Source organism: Mesoplodon mirus (genome assembly GCF_964341445.2).
Source record: "Mesoplodon mirus genome assembly, chromosome: 5".
NCBI classification, from domain to species: Eukaryota; Metazoa; Chordata; class Mammalia; order Artiodactyla; family Ziphiidae; genus Mesoplodon; species Mesoplodon mirus.
In genome coordinates this window covers 41,320,270-41,338,343 of record NC_138980.1, presented here as the reverse complement: position 1 = coordinate 41,338,343, position 18,074 = coordinate 41,320,270, and the positions used below count along the sequence as shown (strand labels likewise).

General features: G+C 48.4%; 1 protein-coding gene across 2 annotated transcripts in view; it reads right to left on the bottom strand.

Annotated features, from left to right (window-relative positions):
* The window catches only part of RFX1 (regulatory factor X1), a 32,169-nt gene extending 25,146 nt beyond the window's left edge, over positions 1 to 7,023 (bottom strand). Inside the window, exon 1 of one of the 2 annotated variants that reach the window (XM_082622139.1) lies at positions 6,235 to 7,023. The gene's annotated coding sequence lies outside the window, so the exon portion shown is untranslated. The remainder of the gene's footprint in view (positions 1 to 6,234) is intronic. The other variant, XM_082622138.1, reaches the window with a different exon arrangement.
* Between the last annotated feature and the right edge of the window lie 11,051 nt (positions 7,024 to 18,074).

Genomic DNA, 18,074 nt, shown 5'->3' with positions numbered 1-18,074 from the left:
TAAGCTTGTGGTTTTCTTTTTTTTTAATTGATTAATTTATTTATTTTTGGCTGCATTGGGTCTTTGTTGCTGCACACGGGCTTTCTTTAGTTGCGGCGAGCGGTGCCTGGGCTTCTCATTGCGGTGGAGCATGGGCTCTAGGTGCGCTGGCTTCATTAGTTGCGGCACGTGGGCTCAGTACTCGTGGCGCACGGGCTTAGTTGCTCCGCGGCATGTGGGATCTTCCCGGACTAGGGCTCGAACCTGTGTCCCCTGCACTGGCAGGCAGATTCTTTTTTTTTTTTTGCTGTATGCGGGCCTCTCACCGTTGTGGCCTCTCCTGTTGCGGTGCACAGGCTCCAGATGCACAGGCTCAGCAGCCATGGCTCACGGGCCCAGCTGCTCCGCGGTATGTGGGATCCTCCCGGACCGGGGCACGAACCCGTGTTCCCTGCATCAGCAGGCGGACTCTCAACCACTGTGCCACCAGGGAAGCCTGGCAGGCAGATTCTTAACCACTGCACCACCAGGGAAGTCCCCCTACATTACTTAATTTAAAACTTTGCAACAACCTCATCTGAATTTGGGTTCCTTCTGCCCGAGGAGGAGCTGAGGCTCAGAGAGGTTGAGATTGCCCCAGGCCACACAGCAGGGAAGTGGCAAGACTGAGTCTGAACCCTGGGCATTCTAAGCACTTGACTAGTTGGATAATTGCCAGAAAGGAAAGTCATGGGGAAAGCTATCTCCCAGCCAACCTGTGCCAGTTCCCTAATTGCCTGCCATCTGGGCTTGGATTCTTGGCTGAGTATCATTCCCAGTGGGGTGCCAGACACAGGGAAGCTGTTTGAGTCCAAAAAGCCTCCTGAGCTGCTTGCTGCCACAGAAGTGAGGGCAGTTATGGGTGGTGACACCAGATGTGAGCTCCTCAAGGAAAATGGCCTTCTAGGACCAGGGGCAGCTGGGCTGGGAACAGGTCCTGGCCACAGGGCAGGCCCAGCAGCCGCCGCTGACCTCAGAATGGGGCCCACCTGACCAGGCAGAGGCAGCTTTTGTGGCTACTAAAAGGTTGTGGTCCCTCTCCCAGGAGCTGGGTGAGGCACATGGTCTCTCTTGCCAAGGGGGAATGGGCCCTGGTTCAGGGCCAGGGGAGCTGTTCTGGGCTTTCCCACTGGGCAGGATGGAAGGGTGGCCTGCCAGGGACTCAGGCAGCAGGGGGAGCTTGCCCACCGGGAGAGGGAAGAGGCTACCGCCTGCCATGCACACAGAGAAGACATCTTCCCCCAGCCCCTGCCCTTCCCAAACTCTTTTCTGCCAGCATTAGAGAGGCCCACCTCCTCAGGTCTCATACTACTGGGTCCAAACTCTGGCCCAGATCAGGCGCTCAAGTCACTGCAGCTGATCAGCACCTGTCTGCCCAGTATCAGACCCACCTCCACATGAACCCTGGCCTGTCTCTTAATTCATAAACATGTAACTGACTTTCCTCTGGGCCTCAGTTTTCCCATCCGTCACCTGGGGATGATGAGAACACCTGATTCATAAGGCTGTTGTAAAGATCCAATGTGATCAGCCCAGCACCCAATAAGCACTGAGAAATGGAAGTTGCTATTATTATTATTCATTCAACAAACATCCATGCCAGTTGGGGCTGGAAGGGGGAGAGAGACACAATCCTCAAGCTCTTGGAAAGAGGTGCCAAGGGGGACTCTGACTCTGGTGTTCATCAGCCTCACCTGGGGAGTTAGTTAAATGCAGGTTCCTAGGCTCCACTGCCAGAGTCTGGGATGACCCTGGAGTCTACTGTTTGAGCTAGTCCCCTGGATGATTCAGAGGCAGGTGGTTCTGGGGGCACTGAGAAACCCTGGCCTGGACTTTCCCAGCCCTAGGAGAGCTGGCCCCTAGGGGCCCCTCCCACCACAAAAGGGCTTTAAAAGCTCCACACTTACTGGTGCTTTCTCCTCCTCGAGGTGCCAACCCTGCAGGCCTCCTCCCTTCCCCTCAGGGGCAGGGGGAGGTGGCGATGAGACAACTAAAAGGCTGAGCTCAAAAAGGGGAAGAGGAGATGGATAAAACAGTTAAACCAACTTCTCTGTTGGAGACCTTCTCAGCACTGTCATTGTTAGTCTCCAGGAAGAATGATACAGAATGACATATTTCCCATAATTATTTCACCCTTTTTTTTGCCATTTGTGGAAGACTAGGTTAAGCAGAGTTCTGTAGGGTGTTCCCTAGAGAGGAATAAGTCACAAATATTTATACAGGATGAGGCATCCCCCCCCCCACCCCGGGCTATCTGAGCATGACTCAGCAAATCTGTTCCTTAGCAACGAAACTGCCAAAAAAAAAAAAAAAGCACCAGTGGCTGCACCTATCTTCAAAGCCAACACCTGCTTTTGGAGCATGTTTGGATCAATTCTTTAGGTCAGGGGCTGGCAAATTTCTGTGCAGTCAACACTTTTGGCTTTGAAGGCAGACAGCCTATTGCAATGACTCAACTTTGCCACTGGAGTATTAAAGCAGCCATGGACAATATGTAAACAAGCAAGTGTGGCTGTGTGCCAATAAAGTTTATTTCTAGATACTTAGATTTGAATTTTCATAATTTTCACATATCATGATATATTAATCATGCCACAAAATATCATTCTTAAAAATGTAAAAATCAGTCTTAGCTCACAGGCCATATAAAACAGGTGAAGGCTGTAGTTTGCCAGCTGTTTTAGATGCCAGATACTTAATTGAATGGTTTACATCTTGGACAAGGCCCTCCCAAGGAAATGGAAAGAAAACCTCACTTCCCTCACTTGTAGACTGGCTTCAAAAATGAACTTTTGGGGGAATGGGGAAATTAAATATAATAATGTGTGTTTCCTTCATCCTCTATATCCAGGTTTTTTTTGTTTTTTTTTTTGTTTTTTGTTTTGGCTACACCACGTAGCTTGTAGGATCTTAGTTCCCCAACCAGGGGTTAAACCCAGGCCCCAGCAGTGAAAGCACGGAGTCCTCACCACTAGACTGCCAGGGAATTCCCTAGCCACTTAGTTTTTAAGACTTGTCAATAATTCCTCCAAAATAGATCCTAAGGCTGGGCATTTCCCTCCATCTTTATCAATACCATGCTAGTCTGGGCCATCATCATCTCTTGCCTGGACCCTCTCATCACTGGCTCCTGGCTTTACTCTTGCCTGTATAAGTCTATAAGATCCTTTGAAAACACAAACCCTATCGTGTCACTTCTCTATTGAGAAGGCTCTAAGGCTCCCCATCACAGAGAATAAAATCCAGAGTCCTCCCCATGACCCATAGGGCCCTGTGGGATCTGGCCCTTTCCCCTTTCTCATTCTGAATGTTCTAGCCACAATGTGGCTTCCCAAATGCTCCAGGCCTCCTCCTGCCTCAGGACCTTTGCACCAGCTCTTCCATCTACTGGCATGCTCTCCTCACCTCCACCTGCTGGCTCCTTATCACTCATGTCCTAGTTCATATGCCACCTTCTCAGATCTCAAGTAACCCCCTTCCAAGCCCTCTGGAGTACATATTCCTGTTTTATTTTTTTTCCTGGCCCTGTATCCTGTTTATTTTCCTCTTCCCTTCACGACAAGAAAGGTAAGCTTTCCCCAGGGGTGGAGATGTGACCTGCCTTGCCCATGACTCTATCCCCAGCTACTAAAACACTGACAAGCACACAGCTGGGGCTCAACTTTTACTGTCAAATAAGTGTCCACAATGCTGGGAACACACCGCTAGTGACTGTCAAAAGCCGGTTCAAATCTACAGACTGGTAAGACCTTGTGAAAAAGTTACTGCCTCCTGCCAGCAGCAAGCTTGTGCTCCAGGGGCAGGTGATGCCTTCTGGTCCAGAACAGGCCCCTTAGGCCAGGAAGACTATGCGCTGTGTGATTGCTATCTGGAGGCCGTGTCCCTAGTAGGTGGTGATGGGGAGGGGGTGGATCCTGCCTAGCCTAACCCCTGTCTTCAGCCCCAAAATGCTGGGGCGTGTGGCAGGAAGGGCAGGGAGAGACCCTTAGCTCCAGAGACACCCTTCCCAGGTCCCCACCTTTCCCATGACACCCACAGCCCCAGCTCATCCAGCTGCCTCCCAGAAGGTTGAGTCTGAGCCTGGGCGCAGGGAAAAATTTTCTTTCTGGCTACACTCCTAAAGCTGGAGAAGGGCCTTAGGAGAGTGACACTTTCCCACTAGAAACTAGAGTCCTAGCACTCAGCTTCCCGGGATCCCAGTCATCGGCCCACACAGCAAGTGAGTCAAGCCTTAAAGCCACTAGGCTGTCACCCGATTCAAAATGATAAAAATAAATGCGAATGGTATAATTCCAAAGGCTGAGCAGGAAGCAACAACCATCATAATAACAGTAGCAGCCAACACAGTTTGAGCAATTACTATGTATTTGATGCTCAGCATGTATTCTTTTATGGGATCCACAGCACAGTAATATGAGATTAAAATCATTACCAGTGATCACTGTCCCTAGTTTAGATGGGAGGAAACTAAGGTCCAGAGAAGTTAAGTTACTTGCCCAGGAGCATACAGCTAGAAAGCAGTTGATTGTTTCAAGGACAAGTGACCAAAGCCAGTGTTCCCTTCAGGAGTCTAATAACCCCTCTGGGCTTGGGCCTTTCAAATGCATAAGATATAAGAAGGGGGAGGGGCAGTTAACAAGACTAGATCACTTTCTGCTCAGAGCTCGCCTTTCTAACAGGTGCCGATGACCTGGCAACTTGGTTATTTCTAGATTTTAGAAATATTTCCCAGATCAGGTTATTTCCTGACCTGGGAGAAGTCCCTGGAGAAGTGACACTCCCAAGCCTTATCTCAAATTCTTGAGGGAAAGCTGTGGGAGAACCTGAAACGTTCCTTCTCCCTGAAGTTTACTGATTGATTTTAAAAGAAAACGGCTGCAGCATGCACTCGGCTCTGCTGATGCCAAGCTCCGAAGCAAGACGGAGAATAAGCACAGTGAACTTGGCCCAGCTGCTATTTAAAAAAAAAAAAAAAAAAAAAAAAAAAAATTCTTCCCCAAGCTGGCAGATCCTGTCTCCCGGCAAAGCAGTCACTCAGATTCTCCTCTAACAAATGTGGAACACTTCCCCTTCCCTCTGACCTCGGTGTCCCGGCTCCCTGCCCACGTGGCTCTGGAAGCTGGTACCTCCTCAGTGACATGTGACCCAGTTGACACCAACTTGACTGACACAAAAACATGTGTCTAGCCAAGAGAAGCAGCGTCAGAAACTTCCTCAGGCGCCCTTTACTGCATCATTTACTTCCTTCCCCAAAGGAAGACCAGATTGGGCAGAACAGCTAGGAATGGTCCCATCTCCGGGAACAAGCACCCTGCCCAGGGACAAGACGAGATCTTAGATCTTAGAGCTGCCCACATAGAAGCAATCAAGTTTCTGTTCTTCTAACTCAGTCACCCAAGGTCAATCCTCTCTGCCATGGGCTTCGCTTTCTGCGAACCAGATCGTCCAGACTAAAGCCATACCCCTATCCCACAGCTTCATGAAATTGTCTACCTTCACCTCTTCTCAGAGAGAAGACAGATTTAGGAGCGAACAGCAATGTTGAAATCAAGACTAACAGTTAATCTATAAAAAAAAATTCAGAAAAAGTAGATAGGAATAAAAAGTTCAAGAATGAGCCCTAGAGAAATTCCTAGGAATTAGGAGTCCCTGAAATGCAAAAAAGAGGCGGTGGCAGTGATTCTCCCCACTTTACAGGATAGAAAACTGAGGCCTCACATGTGGTACACACTTGAGTCCTGGTAGGTTCTAAAGTGACAAGGAACAGGTTCCATCGCTTAGGCGAGCAGGAATGCCTAGGGGGCAGCTGCCCCACCCGGTTCCCCGGGCACCGGCCGGTCCCGCCCACACCTTATGACCTGGTCCCGCCCACCCACTTCGGTCCCGCCTCGCCCCTCCCTCGTTCCCATTGGCCCAGCCCTCCCAGTCCCGCCCCCTTGCACCTCCCGACATATAAAAGCCCCCCGCCCCGGCTGGCCGGCCTACCTCCACTCGCCGTCTGCCTGCGAGCGCCCGCCCCTCGCGGGGGCCGGGCTGCGGGGCCCGGGGGCGGGTGGTGTAGCCCCGGCCGGGCCCCAGCCCCCTCCCCCACGGCCCCGACAGTCGCCGCCGCCATTTTGACCGCCCGCCCCTTCCCCCAAGATTATGATTACAGAGACACCCGCCGCCCGGGCCTCGCTGTCCTCCCCGGCCCGGACCGCCACCCTGGGGCTGCACGGGTTACCTCGGCTTCTCCTACTTCTGTCCGCGGAAGGGCTTTCCACAGGTCTCGGAGGCGATGTTGGGAGGGGGACAGAACGTGCCGGGGTCCCCGGGCCGGGCCGGGGGGGTGGGGGTGGGGGTCGGCCGGTCGGTTGTTGTTGTTGACTCGCGTTGCCGGGTTGCTTGGTCGCCACGACTACCGTGGCTATGGCGCCTCCGTTTCCCTCACCGGGGCAACTGTTGCTACCCACCCTACTTACGTCACGCGCCGGGGGCGGGGTCCAGGGTGATTGGCGGCACTGGGAAAAGTGATTGGATGGCGCCAGGCCCTGCCGCTAAGCTATTGGCTCCAAGGCACATCTTTCAACATCCTCTCGACTTCCCGGCGCTCTGATTCATTGGTGTGAATGTCCATCAAGGGAAACTAAGCCCTCAAAAGCAGAGGAGCCCGTCACTCCCTCAAGGAAGCTGCGGGCTAAGAATAAAGGGGTGGGGCCTGTAAGGTCGGGACTGGTGTGCGGCCGTAAAACTTGCCTTTTGGTTCGACTAAAGGGACGTCAATCTAGCCCAAAGGTTTGCCGCCCTCTCTCGCTGGAAGCTGCGCTCATGCGCAGCACGCAAGGCCAGATGGGAGTGGTAGTCAGTTTTGCGTACTTTAAACGCCTTACCAAATACGAAGTGCGTGAAGATCTCTTCCTTCAGACTTCTCCCTTCCCCTATGGGCCAGTTCTTGGCCTTGCGCGCTGACGTCACGGGAGGAATGCGGTGACGCTACGCTTCTTGTCTGTGACGTTGGCGGCGGAGGCCGGTCTCGGGGTTCGATGACGTCACCGGGCGCTCTTTCCCTCCCCCATCACCCTACGGTGGTAGGATGAACGTGGGGGGCCGAGGCGGCGTTCGATCCCAGGGGCGCGACACCCCCGCCACCATTTCCGCCTAAACCCATCCCGCTCTCTCCCGCCTCCCCGCCCCATTGGACCCAGAAAGGTCACCGCTGCCGGGGCTACGGCGGCTGTCTCGGCCCTGCAGGAGGCGCGGGCCGACCTGGGAAAGGTCTCCCGCAGGCGGGGGAGACTTAATTAGCTGCTTCTACCGCGGACGATAAGCAAAGGTCAGCGTCCAGCCCCTCCCAGGGCAGCTCGGGTTGCTCAACCGGCTCCACACAGCTCCCCCATCCTTCCCCGAATCCCTCCCCGAGTCGTCCGTGCCTCAGTTTCTCTAGGGGAGAAGAGACAGAAGCGGGGCACAATGTACTAGGGTGAGCGTCCGGGGTGGAAAAACTCAATCATCAATATGAATAACATTCTAATGAAATATTGCAATATTTTTTAAATATCAAAATTAATGGGGAAAAAATAAATCCATGGTGAACAGAATAGCAAAATTTTAAATAAAGACGGGATGTGCCAGGACTGGGATTAGGGCGGGGTGAGTCATGCGAGTGCAAGGTCGAATCTTATCTTTTGCTTTTTGTTGACATTAATTTTTACTTTTTTTTTTTTTCCTGGCGGCGACACACAGCTTGCTTCTTTCTACTTTTTTTTTTTTCCTGGCGGCGGCACAGCCGGCCAGGATCTTAGTTCCCAGACCAGGGATTGAACCCCGACCCTCCGCAGTGAAAGCGCAGAGTCCTAACCACTGGACCACCAGGGAATTCCCAATTTTGACTTTTAAAAATATCTTGATGACTAATTTTTTTGACACCCCTTAAATTTTGTGTCCTAATCCCCACCAAAGAGGGAGAGAAAAGAAAGCAAAGGCTCAGAGCCTGAAGTTCTAATTCAGATTTTGCTGTGTGACAAATGAGAAAGTGGCTCCACCTCTCTGGGCTTATGTTTCCTAGTTCAACGAACATTACACTTTCCTCGTGCAAGGCCCTGCCTGTAAAAGTGACAAAAGCAGACAAGTCCCTAGACTCTGCATTCTACTACAGGAGGAGACACAATAAGCAGTGAAATTAATACTCAAGATAGGTTCGTAAGAGCTGTGAGATGCTACTATATAGAAAATAATCAGAAAGGACTGATAATATAGCACAGGGAACTATACTCAATATTTTGTAATAACCTATAAGGGAAAAGGATCTGAGAAAGTGTATATATATATATATATATATGAATAACTTTGCTCTACACCTGAAACTAACACAACATTGTAAATCAACTATACTTCAATTTAAAAAACAACAACAGAGCTTCCCTGGTGGCGCAGTGGTTGAGAGTCCGCCTGCCGATGCAGGGGACGCAGGTTCGTGCCCCGGTCCGGGAAGATCCCACATGCTGCGGAGCGGCTGGGCCCGTGAGCCATGGCCGCTGAGCCTGCGCGTCCGGAGCCTGTGCTCTGCAACGGGAGAGGCCACAACAGTGAGAGGCCCGAGTACCGAAAAACAACAACAACAACAACAAAAACTCTTAAAAAAAAAAAGCAACATTAGAGTGTGTGTGATAAGAGAGCCCACTGTAGCGCATGTAACCTGAGGAGGGGGTCATTCGAACTGTGCCTGGGTTGTAGAAAGCAAGCAAGCCCCACAAAACAGAGGTGGAGGGAACTGCAGAAGCAAAGGCCTGGGGACTGGAACAAACATCTGGCAGGGGTGGAATTAGCAAAGAGGAAAGTGCCAAGAGGTGAGGTCAGAAATGTAAAGGTAGTCTGATGGTTCTGCAGAAATCCTCCCAAGAACCCAGCAAAGCGGAATATTCCCCCCCACTTGACAGGTGGGCAAACAAAGGCTCAGAAGGGAAAGTACCTCCTCTAGGATCATGTAACTGAAGGCTGCAGAACCCAGACAGCCTGTCTCCTTTTCTGGGACTTGCCAGTGTGCTTTTCTGCCCCTGGGTGTGACCCTCGATGGAAGACTAGAAGGGGCAGACCCCCTCTGCTTGGAAATGCTAGCTGAGCCCCAAGAATTAATGAGACTTCCAGGCAGGAGGTGCCCGGGATAAATCCTGACTGGCAAAGCAAGTCGCTCGACCCTTGCAGCTACTTCTGTGAGACAGGCTTGGGTGCCAGAGCCAGCCATGTTGGGTGGGGGAGTGCCAAGAAGCCCTATTTTTACTTCTCACCCATTTCCCCACCTTCCTGAAGTCCTTGACCCCCCAAGATGGGTGCAACCAAGCCTGGAAATCATTTCTTCAATTAAAATTACTCATTATAGGGCTTCCCTGGTGGCGCAGTGGTTGAGAGTCCGCCTGCCGATGCAGGGGACATGGGTTCGTGCCCCGGTCCAGGAAGATCCCACATGCCGCGGAGCAGCTGGGCCTGTGAGCCATGGCCGCTGAGCCTGCGCGTCCGGAGCCTGTGCTCCGCAACGGGAGAGACCACAACAGTGAGAGGCCCGCGTACCACAAAAAAAGAAACAAAAAACTTAATGGCAGGGAAGGCAGTGTGGGATTAGAAATGCTCTATATTTTTATCTGGTGGTGGTTGCACGGGAATATAGCCGTAAAAATTCCCTGAGCTCTCCATTTAAGATCTGTGCACTTTATGTATGTTATGCCTCGATTTGAAAGTTAAAACACACACACACTTATTAACCCATTGGAAGTAGCTCTCAACCAACTCCTTTCCGAAAATGTTGGTAGTTAAAAGTAAGGAATTAGGCACGATGTTGCCTTCCCAGTAGTAACTTTTCATGGTCACCAAACAGTCTAAGAATGCCAGCTAAAAAATGTGGAAGGAGAGAAGTCCCTGGCGATCCAGTGGTTAGGACTGCACGCTTCCACTGCAGGGGGCCTGGGTTTGATCCCTGGCCCCAACCCTGCTCGGGAACTAAGATCCCGCAAGCTGTGTGACATGGCCAAAAACACTGGAAGGAATGGGAGAATTAGAACAATCACCATTTTGCAGAAGCCAATGAAATAATTGATTTGGGCAGCATTCATCGACGGGTGTTATCAAACGTCAGGTGAGAAGATGATGGGGAGCAAGATATGCCCAGGGGAAAAAAAAAAAAGATACGCCCAGGCTTCACTAGGTGTAGGGGTGCAGACTTCATCACAGAGGACATACTGTCACCAGTGTTAGCTGCAGTGAAGCTGAGCATCACAGTAGAGGGACCCTTGGGCCTCCGGGGCCTCCTGATGCGATACCAATGGAAGTTCACAGCTTCCCCTGGGACACATCTTGCCAAAATGTTAAACTTGACTCTGATCAGTTCTCTTGACCTAACATTCAGTTTGCAGGAAATGGGAAGCATAGAGGAACAAGTTAAATGACATCAGGAAGCAACCGACAAACCCCGAGGGTGGAGTGTGCTACAGGACAACTGTCCCAGTGTCTTCAACGCGTCAGTCATGACAAAAAGGAGTGGGGGACTTCCCTGGTGATCCAGTGGTTAAGACTCCATGCTCCCACTGCAGAGGGCACAGGTTCCATCCCTGGTCGGGGAACTAAGGTCCTGCATGCCTTGCAGTGAGGCCAAAAAAGAAAAAAAAAAGAGTGGGGACTATTGTAGGGCAGGCGACATCATTGACATTTGAGGCCAAATTGTTCTTTGTCGCAGGGGGATATTCTGTGCACTGTAGAGTATTGAGCAGCATACCTGGCCACCACTCACTACATGCCAGTAGCACACAACCTCCCACCCCCTCCCTTTGCCAGGTGTGACAACCAAGGATGTCTCCAGACAGCCAAATGTCCTTGGAGATACTGCCCTGGAGGATGGTGGAGCAACTGACAGAAGGACCCAGGGTCCCCAGGCTGTCTGCCAGCAGAGACAAACATTCTCTCTTGTTTAAGCCAGTTATTGGATCCCTGTTAAATTGAGAGAACCACAACTTTGGTAATTCTCTTCCAAGTTTTTATATTCACTGAGTTTTGCACCAGATAAGAATGCTCATTGAAGCAGGAAGTTGGAAGCAATGTAGGTGTCCATCCCTCAGGGACTAGAAAGATGAAATAAGAATGCTGAATGATATAGAGTACTAATCTAACAGTGAAAGCAGCAAAGTAGCTCTTTAAAAATGTGATGCTGATGTGGTGAAACTCAGACACTATAGCATTTTAAAATAAGGCAACCTTGCTCCTGACCCAAGTGGCAAGAGTGAGAGGTCTTCATGGAGTTTTGCTAAAAGAGAGAAAAAAAGAAATTAAGAGACATCCATTAATGTGCCAGTGAGTAATGAAATAAGAATCTGACACTTGGTGCATTGAAATGCAAACAAGATGTCCTTCTGTTATGCTGGAAATTCATCTTAAAAGCCTGTGCATTTCTGCTTATTAAACATGAGGTGTAGTGAATGATTAGCAGGCTCGTTCTTCTTTTTTTTTTTTTAATTTATTTTATTTATTTATTTTTGGCTCCGTTGGGTCTTCGTTGCTATGTGCAGGCCTTCTCTAGTTGTGGTGAGTGGGGGCTACTCTTCATTGCGGTGAGCGGGCTTCTCATTGCGGTGGCTTCTCTTGTTGCAGAGCACGGGCTTTTTTACTATGGTAAAATATATATAACATAAAATATACCACTTTAGCCTTTTTTTTTTTTTTTTTTTTTTTTTGCGGTACGCGGGCCTCTCACCGTTGTGGCCTCTCCCTTTGCGGAGCACAGGCTCCGGACGCGCAGGCTCAGCGGCCATGGCTCACGGGCCCAGCCGCTCTGCGGCATGTGGGATCTTCCCGGACCAGGGCACGAACCCGTGTTCCCTGCATCGGCAGGCGGACTCTCAACCACTGCGCCACTAGGGAAGCCCCACTTTAGCCATTTTTAAGTATAAAGTTCAGTGGCATTAAGTACATTCACATTGTCATGCAATTATCACCATCATCCATCTCCAGAAATTTTTCATCTTCCCAAACTGAAACTCTGTACCCAGTTAAACAGGTACTCCCCATTCCTCCCTCTCCCAGCTCCTGGTAACCACCATTCTACATTTTGTCTCTATGAATTTGCTTATTCAAGGTAGATTGCAAATTGGAACAATACAGGACTTTCCCTTTTGTGTCTAGATTCTTGCATTTAGTGTAATCGTTCAAGGTTCATCCATGTGGTAGAATGTGTCAGAATTTCAGTTCAAGGTAACATGTTTTACATATTCTTCTGCACCTTCCTCCTCCACCCCCCCAACTTAACAACAAATGCCGGAGTGCTCCCCTTTCCAAAGCTCTCTTTATGCACCCTTGTCATTTTCTACAGCCGGATAGTATTTTGCCATGTAGATACCCCATAGTTAATTTCACTGCCAGAGACAGACATTTTTTTCATTCGTTTGTTCTTAGGTTAACACTGCAGTGAAGAACCTTGCACAAATGTCATTTCACACGTATGCAAGTGTATCTGTATATAAATTCTGCAATGTGAGATTTCTGGCTCGAAGATTATGTGCATTTGTAATTTTTACAGATATTACCAAATTTCCTTCCTTGAGGGTTAGATTAATTCACACTCCCTCCAGCAATGGATAAGAGTCCTGTTTCCCTTTAGCTTCACCAACAGAATATTATCAAACTTTGGATTTTTGCCAAAAGAACAAGTGAAAAATGGTATCTCAGAGTAGAGAAAATTTGCATTTTCCTAACCACAAGCAAGACAGAACATGTTTCCATATTTCCATGTGTTTAAGAGCTATTTATAGTTTTCTTTTTCCTCTCTGGTCACCTTCCTTGTCCATTATTCTTTTAGGTTGTTGATCTTTTCCTTCCTGATTTCTAGGAGTTTTTTTTTTTAATTTTTGTTTCTTTTTTTAAAAAATTAATTAATTATATTTGGCTGCGTTGGGTCTTGGTTGCTACGAGCCGGCTTTCTCTAGTTGCCATGAGCAGGGTATACTCTTTGTTGCAGTACGTGGGCTTCTCACTGAGGTGTCTTCTCTTTGTTGCAGAGCACGGTTTCTAGGCGCACAGGCTTCAGTAGTTGTGGCATGTGGGCTCAGTAGTTGTGGTGCATGGGCTTAGTTGCTTTGTGGCATGTGGGATCTTCCCAGACCAGGGCTCGAACCTGTGTCCCCTGCATTGGCAAGCGGATTCTTAAGCACTGTGCCATGAGGGAAGTCCCTTAAGTGCATTTTTATGCTGCCCATGATAATGGTGGTGATGATGATGATGTTGACAGTAACAATAATGATATTGGTAGCAGATAATATTTCCCAATTCTTATATATTAGTTTCCTATGGCTGCTGTAACAATTCACCACAACTGCGTGGCTTACAGCAGTGGAAATTTATTCGCTCACAGTTTTGCAGGCCAGAAGTCTGAAATCAAAGTGTCAGCAGAGTTGTGGCTCCCTCCCAAGGCTCCAGGGGAGGATCTTTCATTCTCTTGCAGCTTTCGGTGGCTCCTTGGCCTCTTTGGCTACATCACTCCAATCTCTGCCTCTATCTTCACTTGGCCTTATCTCTTCTGTCTCTGTCTATTAACACTTGTCATCGAATTTAGGGCCCACCCAGATAATCCAGGATGATCTCATTTCAAAGTCCTTAATTATATCCACAAAGATCCTTTTATCCAAATAAGATCACGTTCACAGGTCCTGCTATATATCACCAGGAGGTGATCACCATTCAACCCTCTGCACTTGGGTGTTATGCCCGGTGCTAAGCACTTTACATAATTTCACCCAAGTCCTCAAACAATCCCATAAAGTAGAACGCTTATTATCTACATCTTCCCAATGAACGCATAGAGATGCAGCACCTTGCTCGCAGGAAGTGGGATTTGCACTCAGCTGTGATGGGCTCAAAATTCTGATTCTGTGTGAGGCACAAAAGAAGCTTCTGGTTCTGGGACAGTCAGTTAAAGTCAAACAGTCAGGAAACAAATATTTCCTGACGTGTTTGTTCATCAGCAACCCCTGGGCCAGGATTGGGGATATGGAGAAAAGGGCAGAAGGGTACATCCCTAGAGAGTGGCCAGGAGAAGAGGCAGAGGAGGGGAGCATATTATTCATCAGCCCTTTTGAAGCAGTACAGTCAGATATGACTCCTGTCTTCTGGAGCGTTGGCCTTGGCCTTGGGGGCAACCAAGGCCAGGAGTCCGTCATGAAGAAAAGGACAAAGGAATAAAGTTCGAATCCAAAGGGGATGCGTCAAGTAGACATAACATTTAAGGGGCTTCCCAGGTGGCACAGTGGATAAGCATCCACCTGCCAATGCAGGGGACACGGATTCGAGCCCTGGTCTGGGAAGATTCCACATGCCGCAGAGCAACTAAGCTCATGCACCACAACTACTGAGCCTGAGCTCTAGAGCCCGCGTGCCACAAATACTGAGCCCATGTGCCGCAACTACTGAAGCCCGCACACCTAGAGCCCACACTCCACAACAAGAGAAGCCACCCACCGCAATGAGAAGCCTGCACACTGCAATGAAGAGTAGCCCCCGATCACCACAACTAGAGAAAGCCCTCGTGCATCAACAAAGACCCAATGCAGCCAAAATAAAAATAAAAATTTAAAAATTGGGCTTCCCCGGTGGTGCAGTGGTTGAGAGTCCGCCTGCCGATGCAGGGAACACGGGTTCGTGCCCCGGTCCGGGAAGATCCCACATGCCATGGAGCAGCTGGGCCCGTGAGCCATGGCCGCTGAGCCTGCGCGTCCGGAGCCTGTGCTCCGCAACGGGAGAGGCCACAACAGTGAGAGGCCTGCGTACCGCAAAAAAAAAAAAAAAGAAATAACATTTAATTAAGCAACACTTACTGCATGCCACAGAATGTTTTAAGAATTTGATGCACTCATTGAATCCTCCTTGTTTTACAGGTGAGGAAACCAAGGCACAGAGAGCTTAAGTGACTTGCCGAAGGTCACACAGCAGGAACTAGGCATACACAGGATTCGAACCCAGCTCTGCCCATCACCAGAGCCCTTATTGTTGTTTTTTGTAAACTGAGGTGAAATTTAAAATTATATAATATAAATAATTAAATAGGACAGCACTTCCACTGCAGGGGGCACAGTTCCGATCCCTCGCTGGGGAAGCTCCACAAGCTGCGCGGTGTGGCAAAAAACAAAAACCAAAAAAACAAAACAAATAAATAAATTGAGGTGAAATTGACATAACATAAAATTAACCGTGGTAAAGTGAACAATTCAGTGGTATTTAGTATATTCATAATGTTGTGCAACCACCACCTCTGTCTAGATCCAAAATGTTTTCGTCACCCCAGAGACATACCGGTAGGATTTACTCCCGATTCCTCCCTCCTCCCAACCCTTGGCAACCACTAGTCTGCTTTCTGTCTCTATGGGTGTGCGTATTCCAGACATCTCCTATAAATGGAATTATACACTATGTGACCTTTGGTGTCTGGCTTCTTTCACTCAGCACAATGCTTTCAAGGTTCATCCACATTGTAGCATGTGTCCTTGCTTCGTTCCTTTCTAGACTGAGTGATATTCCATTGTATGGATGGACCATATTTTGTTTATCCATTCATCTGTTGATGGGCATCAGGGTTGTTTCCACTTTTTGGCTATTGTGACTAGTGCTACTATGAACACGCATGTACATGTAACATTAAAATGGTCAATTTTATTTCATATGAATTTTACCTCAATATATTTTTTTTTAAGTGATGCTATCAGCTGAGAAGGCCCAGAAGCAACAACATCAACTCCCACCCTCAGTAGCAATGAGCAGACTCAGCATCCAGGTCTTGGCTTCTCAATGCCACTCTCCAGTAAAGGGAACACAGGCTCCTTGGGAAAATGGCTGATACTAGGACTGGGGCAGGGGAAATGCAAGATGAGCCTGGAACATCTTGTGGTGCCAGACAGTAAGGAAGTACTTTAAAAAAAAATATATGTATATATATATAGAGAGAGAGAGAGAGACAGAGACAGAGAGACAGAGAGAGATAGTCATGTCAAAAGAGCAGTGCCTGAAAGAAAATGCTTAGAGCAGGAACCAATTGAAAGAGCTCCCAATGGCCAAAGCTGGAACAATTTGGGCAGTGAAATAAATAATAATAATAATAATAATAAATAATAATAATTGAATTTTAACCCAAAGAATAAAAATAACTATTCATGAGTCCATATTGGTATAAACAAATAATTGAACAAGTAAATAAATGAAGATGAAACAACTCTTCCTTACAGAAGAATTCCAAATAACAAATAATAGCAAATGCACACAATCCACCAGTGAATGCTAACATCAGTGGGTGGAACGGGAAACAGGGTCTTTGCATAGCCTCAAAGCATCTCACTCAAAGCATTTATTAGTTAGTATAGTTTTAACATATGTCCACAAATTCTTCCATACTCCTCCTCCCAGACGGTGGAGTTAAATTTCCCTGCTCTGGATGGAGGCTGGGAATGTTCTGTTTCTGGACCTGAGGGGTGGATGCAGAAGTGTGTTCAGTTTGTGAAAATTCTTCCCGGTGTCCACTGATGATCTGGGCACTTTTCTGTAAGTGCCCAGATCTGTATGAACTTTGATAAAAAGTTCAATTTGTTAGAATGAAAAAAAAGGAAAAAAAAAAGAAATAGACTCAGTTATGTTTCAGAGATTCAGTTATCTGTTTCAGAGACGCCCAGGTTGGTGTTAAAACTAATTAAAAGCAGGGAATTCCCTGGTGGTCCAGTGGTTAGGACTCCGAGCTCTCACTGCAGAGGGCCTGGGTTCAATCCCTGCTTGGGGAACTAAGATCACATAAACCATGTGGCACGGTGAAAAAAAAAAACACAAAACGAATAAAAAGCAAAGAAGTAGCGATGGCTGAAGTCAGGATGGTGGTTACCTCTGCAGGGAAGAAATTGTGACCGGGGATGCAGGGTGAGGGGGGGTTGACATCTGTGGTGCTGGCACTGTCCTTCTTCTTGATCTGGGTAATGATGACATGGGTGTTTAAAAAAATCATTATTATTATTATTATTATCATTTTTTAATATATTTAATTTATTTATTTTTGGCTGCGTTGGGTCTTCGTTGCTGCGCGCGGGCTTTCTCTAGTTGTGGCGAGTGGGGGCTACTCTTTGTTGCGGTGTGTGGGCTTCTCATTGCGGTGGCTTCTCTTGTTGTGGAGCACGGGCTCCAGGCACGCGGGCTTCAGCAGTTGCGGCTCATGGGCTTAGTTGCTCTGCGGCACGTGGGATCTTCCAGGACCAGGGCTCAAACCCGTGTGCCCTTCATTGGCAGGCAGATTCTTAACCACTGCACCACCAGGGAAGCCCCTAAAAAATCATTATTTTTTAAATTGCGCAAATTGCAATGTTTTTCACATTTTGGTGGTGTCCTGGAGCCGGCTTATACTGACTTGTGAAAACTGACTGTTACCTTTTCAGGAATTTGGCAACATCACACTGATATCACACTGGTAGCTTGAAATTGGCCAGAAACCTATAACTGCTATAAATCAAGGCCTTTTTTTTTTTTTTTCCGGAGAGCCCATTGGGGTTTACTTGTTTTGTTTTATTATTTTTTAATATTTTTAAAAATTGAAGTGTAGGGGGCTTCCCTAGTGGCGCAGTGGTTAAGAATCTGCCTGCCAATGCAGGGGACCTGGGTTCAATCCCTGGTCTGGGAAGATCCCACATGCCGCAGAGCAACTAATCCCGTGTGCCACAACTACTGAGCTCGTGCTCTAGAGCCCACGAGCTGCAACTACTGAAGCCCTCACACCTAGAGCCCCCGTGCTCTGCAGCAAGAGAAGCCACCGCAATGAAAGGCCCGCGCACCGCAACGAAGAGTAGCCTCCGCTCGCAGCGACTAGAGAAAACCCGCATGCAGTAATGAAGACCCAACACAACCAAAACTAAATAAAATAAAATAAATAAATTTATTTTTTAAAAATTGAAGTATAGGGACTTCCCTGGTGGTCCAGTGGCTGAGGCTCCGTGCTCCCAATGCAAGGGCCCCGGGTTCGATCCTGGTCAGAGAACTAGATCCCTCATGACACAACTAAAGATCCCACGTGCTGCAACTAA